Source organism: Dermacentor variabilis, chromosome 8 (assembly GCF_050947875.1).
Source record: "Dermacentor variabilis isolate Ectoservices chromosome 8, ASM5094787v1, whole genome shotgun sequence".
NCBI lineage: Eukaryota > Metazoa > Arthropoda > Arachnida > Ixodida > Ixodidae > Dermacentor > Dermacentor variabilis.
The window spans coordinates 43,480,615-43,497,104 of NC_134575.1; the positions used below are offsets into that span (position 1 = coordinate 43,480,615).

General features: G+C 50.4%; 1 protein-coding gene across 2 annotated transcripts in view; it reads right to left on the reverse strand.

The window, feature by feature from the left end:
- The window catches only part of LOC142590155 (uncharacterized), a 71,936-nt gene that overhangs the window by 25,140 nt on the left and 30,306 nt on the right, over positions 1 to 16,490 (reverse strand). Inside the window, exon 1 of one of the 2 annotated variants that reach the window (XM_075702047.1) lies at positions 2,383 to 2,537. The exons of the other annotated variant lie outside the window; for it this stretch is intronic. The gene's annotated coding sequence lies outside the window, so the exon portion shown is untranslated. Of the gene's footprint in view, positions 1 to 2,382; positions 2,538 to 16,490 lie in introns of those variants that run through there. 2 annotated transcript variants of the gene reach the window in all.

The following is a 16,490-nucleotide window of genomic DNA, read 5'->3' on the forward strand; positions in this document are numbered from 1 at the left end:
GTTACAGGCATTGATACAAGGTAGGTAGAGAAGTTTTGAGGGAAACGAAAATGATTACGGAGATGCATACAAAAATGCTAGACTGAAGAACAAGTACAGTATACCTGATTAACCCAGGCAGGCTACCGTCCCGTTTCGAAGGGGATGCCAATAAATCGTCATCATCAACTTGGTCGTCTTCCTCGAAAGGGAAGGGGGCGAGGTCATTGCGCAGGGAGTGGCAACTCTGTCCAGAGGGTCCGGTCAACTCTTTCTCGATCCATCGCCCTCGCCGCCGAGACCGGACGCCGAACTTGCACAGCGGGCAAGCACAGCAACAGTGTAGGTATTGTTGGGAAGCACCTGCCCTCGGAACGATTGCAGCGAAACCTTTTTTCCTTTCTTCTTGGCCGAGTTGGCCGTCCGGAGGATTGCTGTTTCTTCGAAAGGCGAGTTCAGCTTTGCAGTTTCGCCGACGACATAGCATTAGTTCTCTTCAGTGCTTTACCATACTAAGAAATAGAACAGGTTTGCTTCAGACTGAAATGGATCGCCCCTTGACGGACACCATGAGGCACGCAAGTTCGTCCTGAACTAGAGGGGCAGCGCTTTTTCGAAGTACTCCAGATATTGGGCGCGCACGTTCGTTTTATCTGCTTTTCTGTCGCTTTCTTTTTTCTTTTCTAGCACGATGCGGGGCGAGCAAGACAGCATTTGCGCCCTGGCATAATCGGCAAACACAACGCCTCTAGGACTTCGCGCTACACGCTTTAAGTGCTCTAATACCCGTGGTATGTTCAAATGCCGTTGTGCGGTGCTTCAGTGTCAACTAGCGTTCACCTGAACGGCAGTTGAAAGTGTCCAAGCTCTTTGAGGACGAAGAAGGTACACGTGACCGCCCCCTTCCCTCAACCCCCCAACCTGGTGTCAGCTGTGTGGCCCCTTCAGCCGGTTCCCCGCCCCCTCCTCTATTCTACCGTCTTGAGCCAGCTTGAGCACGCCCGGTAGCTTTCCTTCGTTTCACGCCGTGCTAGCGCTCGGTCCCCAACGAGTTTAAAATGGAAATCAGCTGTATGACTCATGAACCGGTGCTTAGGGGGACTCCACCACCGCCACCCCAACACTAGACAACAAAGTGTGTGTGAGGATGGGGGTAGGCGTGGGGGGGGGGGCGGTCTGGGCGGCACGTTCACAAGGGGGCCACCAAGCACGTGTTTTCGACAGGAAGACCAAAAAGAGAAAGCGTGCACAATCAGCTGGTGGAACGAATAGCTCCAGTGCACGTGACAGCTGAAAGCCTCGGTACAGCCTGGGCCGGGAAAGATTGACACGGAGGCTTTAGAAAAAGATGTGCGGAGGGAGGTGTATCTAGTTAAGGGGTCGTGCGAGTAAGAAGAAAACATAAAACGAGAGGAACCTTTCCGTGGGGCCCGCGACGGGCATGGGAAAGATCCTGCCCCTACATCTGCAAGGGCTCCCAGCAGCAGCTTGACCTTGGTGCGTTGCGCGCCCGCACGGTCGGTAGACAACGATTCGTCTCGCGTTCTGGGATACTAAAGGCGATAACGCCGGCAACATTTCGAATTACCCGGTCCGCAGCGTCTCTTCCGACGGTCTGCTTCTCGCGGATTGGTGCGGTGGCATTACTGCTCTAGTCAAGCTGACTTCCCGCGTCGATACTCCGAACACTAGCGATACGACATTGGTTACGTCCTTTTCTCTCTCTCTCTCTCTCTCTCTCTCTCTGTGAGAACCCAGGACGCACCGAGGTGTTTTCTCTAAACGTGCCCATTGAATTTTTCAAGTGGCAAATGTGGCCGAAGTGGCAAAAACACTGGGGAAGACATAAGTGAAATGACGGTGAGCGAGATTGTACCTAGACATCGTTGCTGCCTCGAGGAGGGGCCCCCGAATCATTTCTATGCGATTAGTTTATTTGCGTAGGACTTAGGCAATAATTCATGCAGAAGGCTGCAACCGACAGGCTCCGAAGTCAACCGTCGCAGTAAATAATAATAATAGAGTGCATCAACGGGGTGTGACAATGCAGGCGATCCATCCATCATCGAAAATGTACCCGAAAATCCAAACTTCCTTGCATGCGTCTTGCGTTCTTTTGTACGCTCTTTTCGCACGCCTGGCCGATAGCGTAATACCTTAAGGACTGTGTCGGTCATATCCCGTCCGTCTTCCTGCGACCACCGAAAACGAGAAAAAAACTCGTGTTTAATACACATGCAGACGTCGCACGGTCCAGCGGGCTCACAGAAAGCGCATCCCGTAGACGGAGGAAACGTTACGCTCTAGCTTAACACTGACTCAACAGCAAACATCGTTCTGTATCTACCTTATCAAGCTACAGATGACATTGAATAAATAAAAAAAGACATGTTTTGCACTTACTCAGAAAGGAAGCCTGCCTCGACTGGGAACGTGACCGGCTGGCAGACGACCGGCTAGTCGAAGGCGTCCCAGACGACCAGAGCAGACGACGCGCGAAGCCGAGCGAAACACAACAAAGGGGGTGCACACGCACAACTGTGAAGCACGGAGACAGGAGCAGACGACGACGCGTTACTGAAAACAGCAGAGTGTCGGAACGCGCGCCTCACACCGTCGCACGCGCGCAGCAGAAGTGCTTTTCCCACTTCTGCTCCTCTCCGCCTCCTCTCCGCTTTTTCGACATAGTGCGGGGTTGGGAGCGGGGAGGGAGGGCGTCCAGTGTCAGCGTGGAAAATACGAGAAAACACGACGCAGAACGAGCACAAAAGCCGTGGAAACCGAAAGTCCTGACAACAGGCGCACGGCCGCATACACCTCCGAGTCGACTGGTGACCGAAAGTGAGGCGTTTGAGTGGGAGAGGAGACAGGTATGGACCGCGGGAGATGTTCAAATGAATTCCACCCTCTTTCTCAATCTCTCTTTCCTCCTCCTTCGCGAGATATTCTCTGGGCGACCAGTTCTCAAAAAAAAACTTCGAAGGCGAGCGGTTGCGAAGCGGTAGGGTGGCTACGACTATCAACTAAAAAACGAAAAAGAGCTGCACTTATGCGAAACAAGCACGAGGAAAAAGAAACAAAGAAAAAAGAGGGTAGATGGGGCGGCGAAGAAACCCCGTGACCCAAATCTTGCGGAGCGCAGACATCCGCTTTGAGAGAAGCGATTATGCCACGGCGGGCGCTCACAGTCAAGCATGCCTGGCTGCTTGCTAGCTCGGCCAGCTATATTCAGGGGGGCCTCGTTTAAGGGGGCGGCCGAACGGGCGTGTGATGTTCCTCTCGCGCCTAGCGATGCACGGCCGGGACGTTAGTGTGCGAAGTGAAAAAAAAAAAAAAAGATGAAGAAAAAAAAAAGCCTTTTATGGGCGACGCGCTGTGCTCTCATCGATGACGGGAAAGAAGGAATGAAAGAAGCCCGGAGTGAATGGCCTGTCGTTTTGCTTCTTTAATAAAGCAGAGGCCATCTTCGGTGGCGGGATAGAAACACACAAAAGACAAGCTACGTTGCCGCCCCCTATCGGGTTCTAGTTAGACGAGAGATCTCGCTGCGCGTGGTGCTCGGTGGCTGCGATAAAGGAACGCCACGAAGCCCGCGCATGTGTGCCTCGTATTTCCGAGAAGCCGTGGGTCGTTTTAATTGAGGTTTCCTCACAAAGTGGGGGGTGAACGGGCGGCCGGCCGAGCGGGAGAACTGTTGCTACCGCCGCCTTGCGGTTAGGGCCGCACGGAACGAAGAGCGGCAACTACCGCGCGGGACGACGTTGCACCACTTCCTCGGTTAAACGATCCCTGCCTGCGGGGCAGATCGGAAGTGGCTAGGCCACGCCACCAGCAGAAGGCACGTGTGCGCGATCTGGGTTGATGCAGACGACGATTCTTATTAACGCAGAAAACAGTCGTCCTCGGGTTTGTGTGTGGAGGGGGGGGGGGAGGTGTCTAACACATTTCCTGTCAGGATAGTACCGGAAGTGACGTCATCGACAGCAGTTTGAGATTCGCCATTTCTCTATGGAGTCGCCGTGAGCTTGTAACATGATGCACACTTGAGCTATCTGGAAGTACCATGAAAAGTCAAGCGAAAATTTTCTGCGTACAACTTACAACTTCATGCTGAATCGCATGTTATTTTATTTTAAAATTTTTATTCTTATTTCCATATTTTTGACGGCTTTACCAGACTTGCGAGCTTCAGACGCCACTGATTGTTCTTGACGTGGAATACTTCTGCTTTCCAGAAGGCTTCCCACCACTGCTTTTAGGAACAAGCAGGCGGCCATCTTCGTGCAACTTTTTTGCTTTTCTCCGAGACATCTTGTCGCTCTTTCGGCATCGAGTAGACGAAACCGTTTGTGATGATTTACGCTCTCTTGAAGCCTCCCCGTTTTCCTTGACTTTGATGACGCCGTGCCTGCTGCTATGTGACAGCTTAGAGCTATTTCACGGCGTGTCTCGTCAAGCGCGAACTCTTACGCGCAACTACTGAATTTGGTGGCAACATAAAGCAACTCTTGCAACAGTCAACTGACGGACGAGTCAAAAGTTACTGCGAACTATGTGTGTATATGTGAAGCAAGGGCGAGGAGGCCGCCTTTCACGCCGTTGAGCGTTTGGGTCAAATGCAACAGCCACGCAGAGCAGCTCTATGTGTATTTTGGCTTCCCGTGCGAGGCCAAGGAGACGTCTGTTGGAGTAATACTTGCGAAGGCCGCTGCAGTACCTGACGTTGAAGTATTAATAGTAGCACTTTTGTCGCGGACATTGTATAAGAGATGTGCATCGATCAGAGTTTTGTAACCAGACCGTAGTAATCCGTCATGAATCTTTATAACGCTTAACCAAATTTAGCAGACGTCGCCAAATAGCACTCCAAGAAATGCAGCATGCTTGTCTGCACTTGAACTGTAAGTCGCTAAATATCGGCATATCCCACGCATATGTGTGAATCAGCGATAATCGAAGCTTCATTCGATGGTCTCAAAAAAAAAAAAAAAAGGAAGTATGGGACATGCGGAAAGCAGACTTCAGAAGAGCATTTATGAGGTAGAGTCTATTTTAGAAGGCATGGGACTCAAATGCTCTGCTAATAAGTCTGAACTCCTTGTACTCAAGAACAGAAGAAGGGGTAGAAAACCGAGGGGATACGTTCCCGAGGAAGAACCCAGGTTAGTACTGACCACGAAGGCAGGCGAATCTATTAAGCAAGTAGAATCCATTAGAGTCTTAGGGTTATTCCTGGAGGCAAACGGGGCAAATGGAAGAACAATACGACACATCACAAGCAAGACTGTGGAGGTAATAAGACTGCTAAGGAGAATCACTAACAGACACAGAGGGCTGGGAGAGGAGAGCGCCATGAGACTGGTCCACGCTTTCGCCTTGTGTCACTTCTCATATGTAGCTGGGATGCTTACTTGGACACAGACAGAAATAAACAAGTTGAACAGATTAATTAAAAGGCTAGTCAAAACAACAGTGGGGTTACCGATTAACACTCCGGATAACAAATTAATGAAACTCGGGCTCCACAACACAATAGCCGAGATAATTGAAGCTCAGCAAATTGCCCACAGAGAGAGGCTCTCTGGAACAAGGCCAGGTACAGCAATACTAGAAGAGGTAGGATGGTGCCCAACCGAATCCAAAATTTCAGGTGAAGGCACAGTAGAACTAAAAGATAGCATAAGAAAGGTAATCAAGACGACTCCTTTCCCCAGAAATATTCACCCGGTGCACAACCTGAAAAGACGAAAGGCAAGGGCCAAAGCTCTCCTGCAAGAGATAGAACACGACAGAGAACATGCGGCATTTGTAGATGCTGCGTGGGTCAGAGGAAAGAAAGCCTTTACGGCAGTAGTAGTAGATGCAGATGGTCTCACTCGGGATGCTATTACAATCATGACTAAAGACACGACAGTCGCGGAACAAGTAGCGATAGCATTGGCTTTAAGGAATAATAAGTGGACGAAGATTTACAGTGACTCTAAGATGGCTATTAGACACTTTACCAATGGCTTTGTAACCAAAAGGGCTGCCCAGCTGATCGGTGAGTTGGACAGCCAAGAGATCGAAATCCGCTGGTTTCCTGCGCACATGGGGTCTGTCGATCCATCTCGGAAGAATTTAAACGAGATGGCTAACGCAGCTGCACGAGGACTTACTATCCGTGCACTACGCGACCAGAACCTTAATAATATACAGGAGGAGAACAGGGACCAATTACTAACGAAATTACTAATGAAATCACGAGGCATTATTACATCAACAGAAGGGAATTCCCAGTGCCACACGCTAAGCTCAATAGAGCTCAAGCGGTGACTCTGAGATTGTTGCAAACAGGAACTTATCCAAGTCCAAACTTTATTAACAAGATATATCCTGAAAGAGAGATACCAATCAATTGCGAGAAGTGTAATGGCATCATTACTCTGGATCACATGCTTTGGCAGTGTCCTGTGACTTTCACAGACTGTGACAAGGAGAGAGACTGGTGGCAGCGAGTCCTACACAGTGGAGGTCTTTTCGATCAAGTACAGGCCGTCCAGAAGGCTCATGATACGGCGGTAAAGTTAAACCTTACTGTCCCGACGTGGGAGCCGCCTGCGTCAACCTAAGGGTTGATCTTCAGGACATTAAATAAAGTTCATCATACCATACCATACCATATTGTGTTGATTCCTTTTAACCGGGCGCATACCCACGAAGGAGATTGGCCACACAAATGGAAAATTAAATGAGTATGCAGAAAAACAGAATTTGGAAATGCCATCACTTCTATGTGGTCCAACGCTTGTGGCTTAATGCCGCTTTGGACCCTGTTTCTTTACTTCACTTTTTTCTCCACACTCGGTTGCTTCTGACCCGCCGTGGTTGCTCAGTGGCCATGGTGTTGGACTGCTGAGCACGAGTTCGCGGTATCGAATCCCGGCCACGGCGGCCTCATTTCGATGGGGGCGAAATGCGAAAACATCCGTGGTACTTAGATTTAGGTGCACGTTAAAGAACACCAGGTGGTCGGAATTTTCAGAGTCCTCCACTGCGGCGTGCATCATAATCAGAAAGTGATTTTGGCACGTAAAACCCCATAATTTAATTTTTTTCGGTCGCTTCTGTTGCCAAACTGCTTCAATTCTTGTCTCTTGGTTGCCTGTCTATTCGGGGACGTGACCGGTGGGACATACGTATCTTATCTTGCGGGATTGGCCAAGAATATGGGCACACTTGGCAAGTCAACAGCCAACGCCCGCATAGTAGAGGGAAGACCATAAGAAGGCTTCGATTTAACAGCATGCCAAGGGTTATGCAACAGACTTGTCGTCTGCACTCGAACCGGGAGGAACTGTCGCAGACGTCGCTGAATACAGTCTTTCCTATCGAAACATACTTGTCGTCTGCAACTGAACTTTGCGAGGATAGCAGACGGCTTCGTGGGAGGCCTCGCGTTCTTTCTTTGTCCTGCAAAACTTTATTTTTCTTTCCCAAGAGTACACCGCCGGTTTTGCCACGCTACACCGAAGACGAATAAATGAAGCGCAGCGCAGATTAACGCGCACGTCGAACCGGAAATGCGAATCCAATTTCCTCTCTTTGCAACGGTCCGATCTCGAATCTTTGTCTTGTGCGGGACATCCCGCCCTGTTCTTGCAAGGTAAGCGGTAGTCGCGCGTGGAAGCGAGGACGGCTCCATTGTGTCCTGTTCTGTCGGCCGTGACCTTTCTTTCCTTGCCGCGAAAGAAGAAAGAAACAGAAAAACGCGTCTATGCGTCACTGGACGGATATGCAGGCTGTTCTCACGCAGCCACCGGCGTTCCGCTACCGCCGCACGACCGTGAAACAGAAGGAATGCGACGCTTTCTCCTATTACACACCCTGTCTTTGTCGGTAGCCATGTTCGCACCCAGCTTCTCACCTGCTACCTACTCTGAGAGCCCGCCACTGCTGTTCAGCGGCAGTCGCTGCTTGCAACATTAAAAGAAGCTTTGTTTCCTTAGGCGCGGTAACGAAATAGTTAATCTCTGTCTCTCATTTTATTATCTTTTTTCCAAAGAAAGCGCAGATTACGCGTCAAACGCACAGAATGAACCTCAACACCGCCTGTTCGAGATACTTTCTACGGTAACAAGAGTCGCCAGCGACGCTTGTATGCTTGAGAGAGGAGCCAACGCTGAAGGGCATACAGTCCCGGTAAATATGAACTAGAAGACCCGGCGGCTAGAGTTTTGTACATTTTCGCGTTTGAGCACAAGGTCGAGCATATAAAGTCAGCATCTCTCTCGTCCACACATACAGCATATCTGCGTACATATACATATATATTTCAATGTGTGTGTGTGTATCTGTGCTCTCATTTCAGTTAATGAAATATGCCATGGACAAACTTCACTCAACGGCTAACATTGGAGGCTTGGATAGTAAAGTGAATTTCATATCTTCTTGTACAGGAATCGGCCTCGAAACCTCGGCACACCTTGTTACTGTTCAACGTAAAGCACCTGGCGAGACGCGAAACAAACGTCTAAGAGGGAATTGCAACTTTCGCTAATATAAGACGCAAGCGCTTACGTAGGTAGCGCAGTTAGGATAGGCATTAATGCGATTCCGCTGGTTCCGCTCCAATCTTAGCTTACGGATTGTTTGCTCCGCTTTCGAGTGCGTCATATGACCAAAACGGATTGGCGCGGTAATAAGTGTTTGTTCGGACCAAACACTAATTGCCCGTCATCCAGATTCTCGTGACCTATTCTTGCTACGCTGCACAAGTAGCTCCAACTGATGGACGTAGTCTTTACGTCGTGTGCGGCTAATTCATCCCGTGCCGGATGGGACCCATCTCAGCTGACGTAATTGGTGTGTGTGTATCCACCGTAACCCGTAGCAAGGTTGTACGAATCAAGGAACGGATACGGAGAAGACGCATGCCCTGTGTGGTCAGCGAAAGACGTAGCGAAAACGAGTTTTTTCGCTTGTGTGTGTTTTCTTTTTCCTTCACTTCTGCTCTCCGTGTTTGCAGACGACGTCCGCCTTCTCATATGCGCCCCTCTAACGTTTATTTTTCTGTCGTCGGCTTTTTTTTTGTTTGCAGGCGACGGTACTGACATGGGTCCGAGCGCTGGCAACTAAAGGGGAAAAAATACAAAGAGTGAGAACTGCCTTGCTCGTATGACCACTTGCTCTTCTTCACGGTGCGTTGCTAAGATTCAAGATTGCCTCAGCTTACGCGCGTTTTCCTAAACGGATTTACCTGGTCTGGTACCGACGGCCAGCAGACATATTCGTGCCGGACCTGCTCGGCGTAGCATGACGTCAGACAAGCGCGTCTGTTTGGGGCGCAAGGGACGACGCCGTTCGCTCCCCCAAAAATAGCAGCACCAACACGGGCCGCAAGATATTGCGTGCCGTCTGCTGGTACTGTAGCGCCGTCCGCTATCGTGTCGTCTGCGACCACGCAACCAGATGGAGACCGACGGACGGGTTTTCGTCTGCCACGCCACGCACGGCCCCATTCGGCGGCGGGTGTCGTCTGCTATCGGCTCTGCACATCTGCCGAGGTGCGTTCCTCACGCGAAGAGAATGTTTCTTTTTCTTCTTTTTTTTTGCGCTTGTTGCCGTTGCTCTCTTTTTATAGAACTCTTATCTCTACCTATTTCCGAAATGTAGGAGATTCCGCGGCGCTTTAATTAAATACCGCGCGGGTCACCGAGACGCTTTTAGAACGCACTTCACGTGTGCGGTTCTTTTGAATACTACCTGCGGGAATGAAAAATGTCTACCAGCTCCGCACGGTCGTGTAATTGAGCCCTACACCGTATCGTTGCACTACTGAAAAACAGGCGGTCGTTGTATTACTGGGTTTCATTGATCGAAGCCTCCGCGCCGGTATTCCTCGGTCCTCAAGTCACGAATTTCAAAGTTATTTTTCTCGTATCTTCGCCGTCTTGGCGTAGAAAATGTCTTAGGAAATTGCTCAATTGTGTCCCTAATGCCCTAAAGATGCGAGATGCGATGTAGTCTTTCTTTAGGGATAAACATTGTACTAGACTCCAGAAAATGCCGTGAGAATCCATTACGTCACGGCGCGATGGTGCGGAAACGTCACCGCTACGCCAAATGTCGTTATAGCGTCTTTTTCTGGCTTGCTTAGCCTCCTATCACGGCAACAGTGTTTATTTTGTTACTGCAGAAGCGTAACTTACTAGTAGAGCTTATCTTTGTATTTCTCTTTGCTGCGCCTGTTACTAAACGAGATCAAGTGACATTACGTTGCAACTGGCCTTTAAAGGCCGACCAGAACGAAATTTCGGACCGCCTATGAAGGCCTGTCATTTAAAAGAGTGCTAATATAGAGCAGCTTCCGCGCTAAAGTTTGCGCTTTAAACATAAAGCGTTGGTAGCGACATAATTATTAACGTGAAATCCATCTATGATTTTCCTTCGACGGAGACAGCTTACGCGACACAGCATTTTTTTTTTTTTCAAACACACGTTTCAAACACAGCTATACTGCTGCCCTTCACTGCTCTGGTAAGCCGCTACAACGCAATTGCGAACAAGCTAAAATTATCTAATGTTATAACCACCGCGAGAGAAACCACACGCAGACCGAGCAGCGAGGTCTGCGAATTCGTCGTGACAAGAGTTCCAGCATTTCCGGTATACCGGTATACGCAGTGGCGTTTGCGTAACACCGGGTTTACCGGACGCTGGTAGCGACGTCTTGTGACGCTTCGTCGAACCACAATGCCGCATGGACGCGTCTTCGTGTTCCGTGAATGTCCGTATCCCCCCCACCCCCCACCAAAAAAAAAAACGCATTTAAAAGGGCAACGCGTTCGCGATTACGCCGCTGCCGAAAATTTATGCCAGCAGTAAAGTAGACTACGCTTGGCTACTGCAATAGTAGCTCCACGTTTGTCTGGTAAAGCTCTGCACCGCCAGGTGGCACCACCACCAACCCGGCCGCTCACATTTGCGACTCCGGCAATCCGCAAACCGTAAAAGAAGTTTGGCGGCAAACTGAAAGCTCTCTGTCTAGTCTGTGGAAAGAGACCGCGGCCTCGGTGGCTCTACGAGTACTCGAAGAACCGAGACGGCTCAGCGTAAGGCCGTCAAGACTCTTCCTCGATCCTCGGGGGGAAAACCCAGGAAGCGGCAGCCGGCGTGTGGGAATACCACGCTCGTCTTCTGTTTATTTTTTTCCCCAAGCGTCAGGAGCTTGTCCGGGTGCACACACACACACCCTTGAACACGAGAGCGTGCATTATGCTTGCGTGCATACAGCAAGCAGTAGCAACAAGCAAGTCGCCGGTGCACCTTGTCTTGGAGCGGTGACAACGCATTCTTTGGGCCGTTTACGCGCCATTAAAATTTAGTTTTGATTATCGAGCACTCTTTCCCGAATGATTACGCGGCGGCTCGTAAAACACCGTGCTGTCCAGTATATATCGGGGGTAAGTGGCCACTTGGGTCAATTGGCACGATCAAAACAACGCTTTGCTTGGTCTCAAGGACATTCAGTAACCGAACCTGCGAGAGACCAACAGAAAGCACTTTTTGCTTAGATTGCACAATGTGGTACAGCCTCAAAAGCGCTTACGTATGGCGTTTCGAGTCAAAATGAAATCAACATTTAACCTGCGCAAACCGAAAAATAAAAGTGACCGATGTGACGCGCTAGGGAAGCTCGCGTGATTAAGGCGATTAACAAATCACCTTTTCGTTTGCATTTCATCTGTGCTGCCCGCCTTTTCTTTTTCTTCGTTCGTTCATTATCATTCTGCAACTCGTATGTTACCTCACTTGCAGTGAAGATTCTTATAGTTGAAAGTCGAGAGCTTGTCCTTGTCTGTGCTTCTTCGGCTTACATTTCTAATCGCGAGCAGAGCCAGTTTAACTAGCCCAGTGTTTTGACGTTAACTAAGTTGCAAGGAACCAACTCCAGTTCATTGAACCCTGCACGTCCAGGCAGGCAAGAACGAGAGGAAAGTATCCACCGCACCAAACAGAGCTCCTCAAGCGCAGGCCGTACTATGTATACAGTGTACGACTGCCGTTCGGACAATGGGAACGGCAGGCCGGCCCTTTCACACGAGCATCGCGCGCGCGCATACCAGGCCCATATATGGCAGGTCATTGAGAGAAAGAAGAGGGAAAGAAAGATACAGAAAATAAAGCGCTAATGGTGCGTGCGAACCAGGAGACGCGTTCGCGTCTGAATTGCAGAGAAAACGCCGGAGTCTTGTACGCGCGGTAGGCTACATACTGCAGGTATGAATGCACACACACACACACACACACACACACACACACACACACACACACACACACACACACACACACACACACACACACAGGCCCACTCCTACTGGGTTTTCCTTTTTAAGAAAGTGTTGTTCGCCGTGGATGTGTGATGCGCAGAGTCGTGCGCGAGATGTACGATGGAGAGAGGAGAAAAAAAGAAGCGAGATTCGTTCGTCGACGCCATTGCCTTTGGGTGCCGCTCCTTAGCGCAGCAGTTTTCTTACAGTTGGTGCCGGGGGTCGCAAGCGAAGCCGTAGGCGGCGTGTAAGCACTGCCGATGCACGTTGAAGCTGCAACTCCGTATAGGCGACGAGGCGTCACAGGTTTAACCGGACGCGAAAGACAAACCGTGTGCGGAAACAGCGCCGTCCCCTCAGCCGAACGCCTACGCCGCCTACACCAGGCGACACCGCGTTGGAGCCTCCGCTGCGCCGAGACAGCCGAAGTGCTCACTGTCGGCGCTCTTTAGTGTCGTGATGGAGTACTTGCGTACTTCGCTTCACCGCTTACTAGATGGCGGCGCCATCCCTGTCGAGGGAGAAGCATATTTTACGCGTTCGCACCGACGTCGCATCCGTTGCAAGAAGCTAATGGTGGACCCCAGCATAAAACACTTTCGTGTCAAAAATGAATAGGCAGAAAGGGATAATCTACAAAATAATGCAGTACATAACGGAAGAGCGTCGCTGTTGGAAGCGTTGATGATTTTGTTGCGGGCGTTCGTGACGTGGACTTAGTGGCTGGCGTCTCTTATAGCGTGCAGAAAGGCGAGCTTGTGCAATGCTTCGCAGGATTAGCTGCCCGTTTTTTTTTTTTTTGCGTTGCTTTATTTATCTTTGGAGGGGGGAAATATAACTTCGTCCTGCCCAGGACGCGAAGCCCCGATATAAAGCCGTAGACCATGAAATTACCGTAAAATCGCGCTTACAGTACACCGTTCTCTCCGATCGTATTGGCACGTAAGTCGAGCTTTTCCGGCTGTATTTGGGTACCATCGTTTCCTTCTTTAAGAGCATTTATTGGCATCACGTGATCAAAAAATCGCAATAGTAACAAGAGTGTTATTTGGTCACCTGTTAGCCAGAACGGGCACTATCGCCAGTGCCCTGTACAAATCTGGTAGCGCCGCTGGTGCGTGAAGACAGCCGCTCACAGCGTAGACGGATGCTTAGCCACTGAGCCATCGAAGCCGCATATTCTTGCAAGAAGGCGAGATACCTGAAGAGTGAGCAGGTTCCAGCGACAAATGTATGCCTCACTGTTAGGCGCTGCTTATATAGAAGGCTTGCAGCAGGCGCGAGGTGGAATCAGCTTAATCAAGACAGGGGTAATTGGAGATCGTAGGGAGGGGCCTTCGTCCTGCAGTAGACATAAAAAATAGGCCGCTGCTGCTGATGATGATACAGAAGACTGCGTGGGTTCTTACATGATAGTACATATGCGATGCCACACACACACAGAAAGAAATGAGGAGGAAAAGTGAGATTTTGAGGATTGGGTAACGACGCCAGATCCTGAAGCCTGACTTCCCGTAACACGTTACTTGCCTTTGGAAAAAAAAAAGAGCGGAATGACTCTGAGCAATGGCTCCGAGGAATTTGCGACACTATAGCTCGTGATTCCTGGTTTCCGCATAGCCCGAGCGTACGCGTCCGTGTGCTGGGAAGTTCACGCCGCGCTTCATTTCTGCCATTGTGTGGGCGTCCGCGTTAGGCCTACCAGATTGCTATACCACAAAGCGTCGTCAGCGGCGTGTGCGCACACCCCCCATTTGCGCTGACGCACGGCACGAACCAACACCGTCCGTCCCTCCCTTTTTTTTCTTTTTTTTTCTTCCCGCGCGGCGGATTGCCAAAGGAGGCGCGGCCCGCACAAACACCTTTCGCGAAATGCATGCTATAAAAGAAAGGCCTGCCGCACCGCCTATATACGTCGTTAACAATGGAAAGGCATTAGGCCTAGACGCTGGTATACGGAAGCCCCGAGGGGGATGCTAATAGTGCACCTTCCAGCGTCTCCACCATACAAGCTGCGGCTGGCTTTTTTTTTTCCCCAGATACGCGGTCAGTGTGTCCGACTCGCGATGGGCGTTGTCCGGCGCCGTGTTTCGGCCTCGGGAAGCTTGCGCGTGATAACGTATTCCATTAAACGAATGAACACGAGAAACAAGAGCAGGAGGACATTGGCATACTAAGAAGCCGAGTGGTTAGGGTAAAGTGCGAGGGGGTTGGGTAAGCGCTGTACCTTTGTTGTGCGCGGGCGATGTTCACATGCGGCTGCGCTGTGTCATTTGTGATGCAGACGACGATGGTAATGCAAGTAGCAGATGATACACTTCTGCAGTGGGCTCGGCGCGTGGTTCGCCATACATCTCCCGTATAAAGTTAGATAGTAGTTCGTGCTCTCGTTTTGTGGAACGGCAACTCTCGCTGTGACTCGTCAAGAGCGACTTCTATAGATACCCGACTTTTGACAACTTTCTGATGCATCAGTTGTGTGTGTGTGTGTGTGTGTGTGTGTGTGTGTGTGTGTGTGTGTGTGTGTGTGTGTGTGTGTGTGTGTGTGTGTGTGTGTGTGTGTGTGTGTGTGTGTGTGTGTGTTTGTGTGTGTGTGTGTGTGTGTGTGTGTGTGTGTGCGTGCGCGCGCGCGCGCGCGCGCGCGCTTCCAACTTTGACATCTCTGTGCCAACAGGCGATCGCGTCACAGCTGTGTCGCTTGAAGCCGGCGCGTTGATTTGCCTGCCTTTTGTTTGTGACACTTCGTAAGGCAAGTATATAATGTCAGAACCTCGGTCTTTGGGTTGCGTGCTGGATTTTATCCATTGAAAGTAAAGTAGGTTGGCTGTCTGTGGGGAAGTGAAAGCATTATGCGCCTCTTTCCTTTTTGTGGGTCAAAGCAGTTTTGCAGCGTTTTCGGTTGTTTTCATCGTGTTCGGGTCAAGGATTGCGGACGAACTAAGCCCGAAATGAAAATAAAAGAACTCGCGCCGAGAAACGCGAAGAAGGCCACGTAGACGCAGACGAGCAAGATGTCCGCAATCGCATTCTCAAGTTCGCACGCTTTGAAGTCTTGCAACGAGCTCATTGCGAGCTGCCATCAACGGCCTACGCCGTGGGAAAGTCTCGCAGACGATCTCATTTGCGGTCACGCAGCAGACGACTCTTGCGGGTGCGTTGCTGCTTACGCATCGTCTGCGCTGTCGTCAGAAGACGTCGTCTGCGTTGACTGCCGTACTCCCAACCCATTTTATCTGCTTTAACTGTCGCCTGGGCCGGGGACTTGGTTCGCACTCGATCTATCCTCTGGTCAAGATATGGTGCGCACACTTAAGCTATCGTCTGTTCGACCCGTGCGGTGACTGTCCCAGTTTACTAATCACCCGAGTACGTCGCCCTGTTTCTTGGTCGTTGTAGATCGCTCGCGAATTTATTGTCTTCTCCCAAAGGAAAGTCAGCTCAGTGTGGCGCTGGCGAGGAGGTTTGTCTGGACATAACCATGAAAGCAAGAGATCGTCTGTTCTGCGTCGCCCACGAAACCCACTTCAACTGAGCGTCACTATAGCCGTCAAGCTATCATCTGTTCGGGATATCTGTCGTTTCTCCGACGCCTCGTAAATTTGCGAGCCATAGCATTAGTCTTCTGAAATGCGTCGTCAGCCCGATAGCCAACCTGTCGTCTGCTCCGAAAACCAAATGCATTTCAACCTGTCTGCTCCGAACTGCTCCTGCCCTTTTCGTTTGCTCATAAACTGAGACACATCAACCAAAGTGCTCCAAAGTGCTCCTTCTGCTGCTGCGAAGAAGCAAGATAGCAGAAAACACCAGAACCCAATCGGCATCGCGAAGGACACAGCGAAGGCGATAACATCTTCGTTTCGGAGCTAAAGGAAAGGGTAGAAAATAAAAGAAAGAGCGAAGTAGTGATGGCATAAGCGCTGACCGTGCCCCACATTCGTTGGGGGTGACGACCAAGTAAAACGCGGCCACGCGCGCTTGCTCGAGCAAGCCAACGAACAAAGATAACAAATGCTCTTAAAGACGGCACTACGGGGCTGGTCAGCGCGTGTTTCTATATGCATCGGCCGTTCACTCGAAAGCATTGGCGTTAATGGCTCTCCATTTTCGGGTAGCTCGTCGTTGTTCTTCACGTGCGCCGGTTCTTCCAACCTGTTCGCGCGGACCAGCTCCCGGATGGCACGACGGAGCAGACGTATTGTT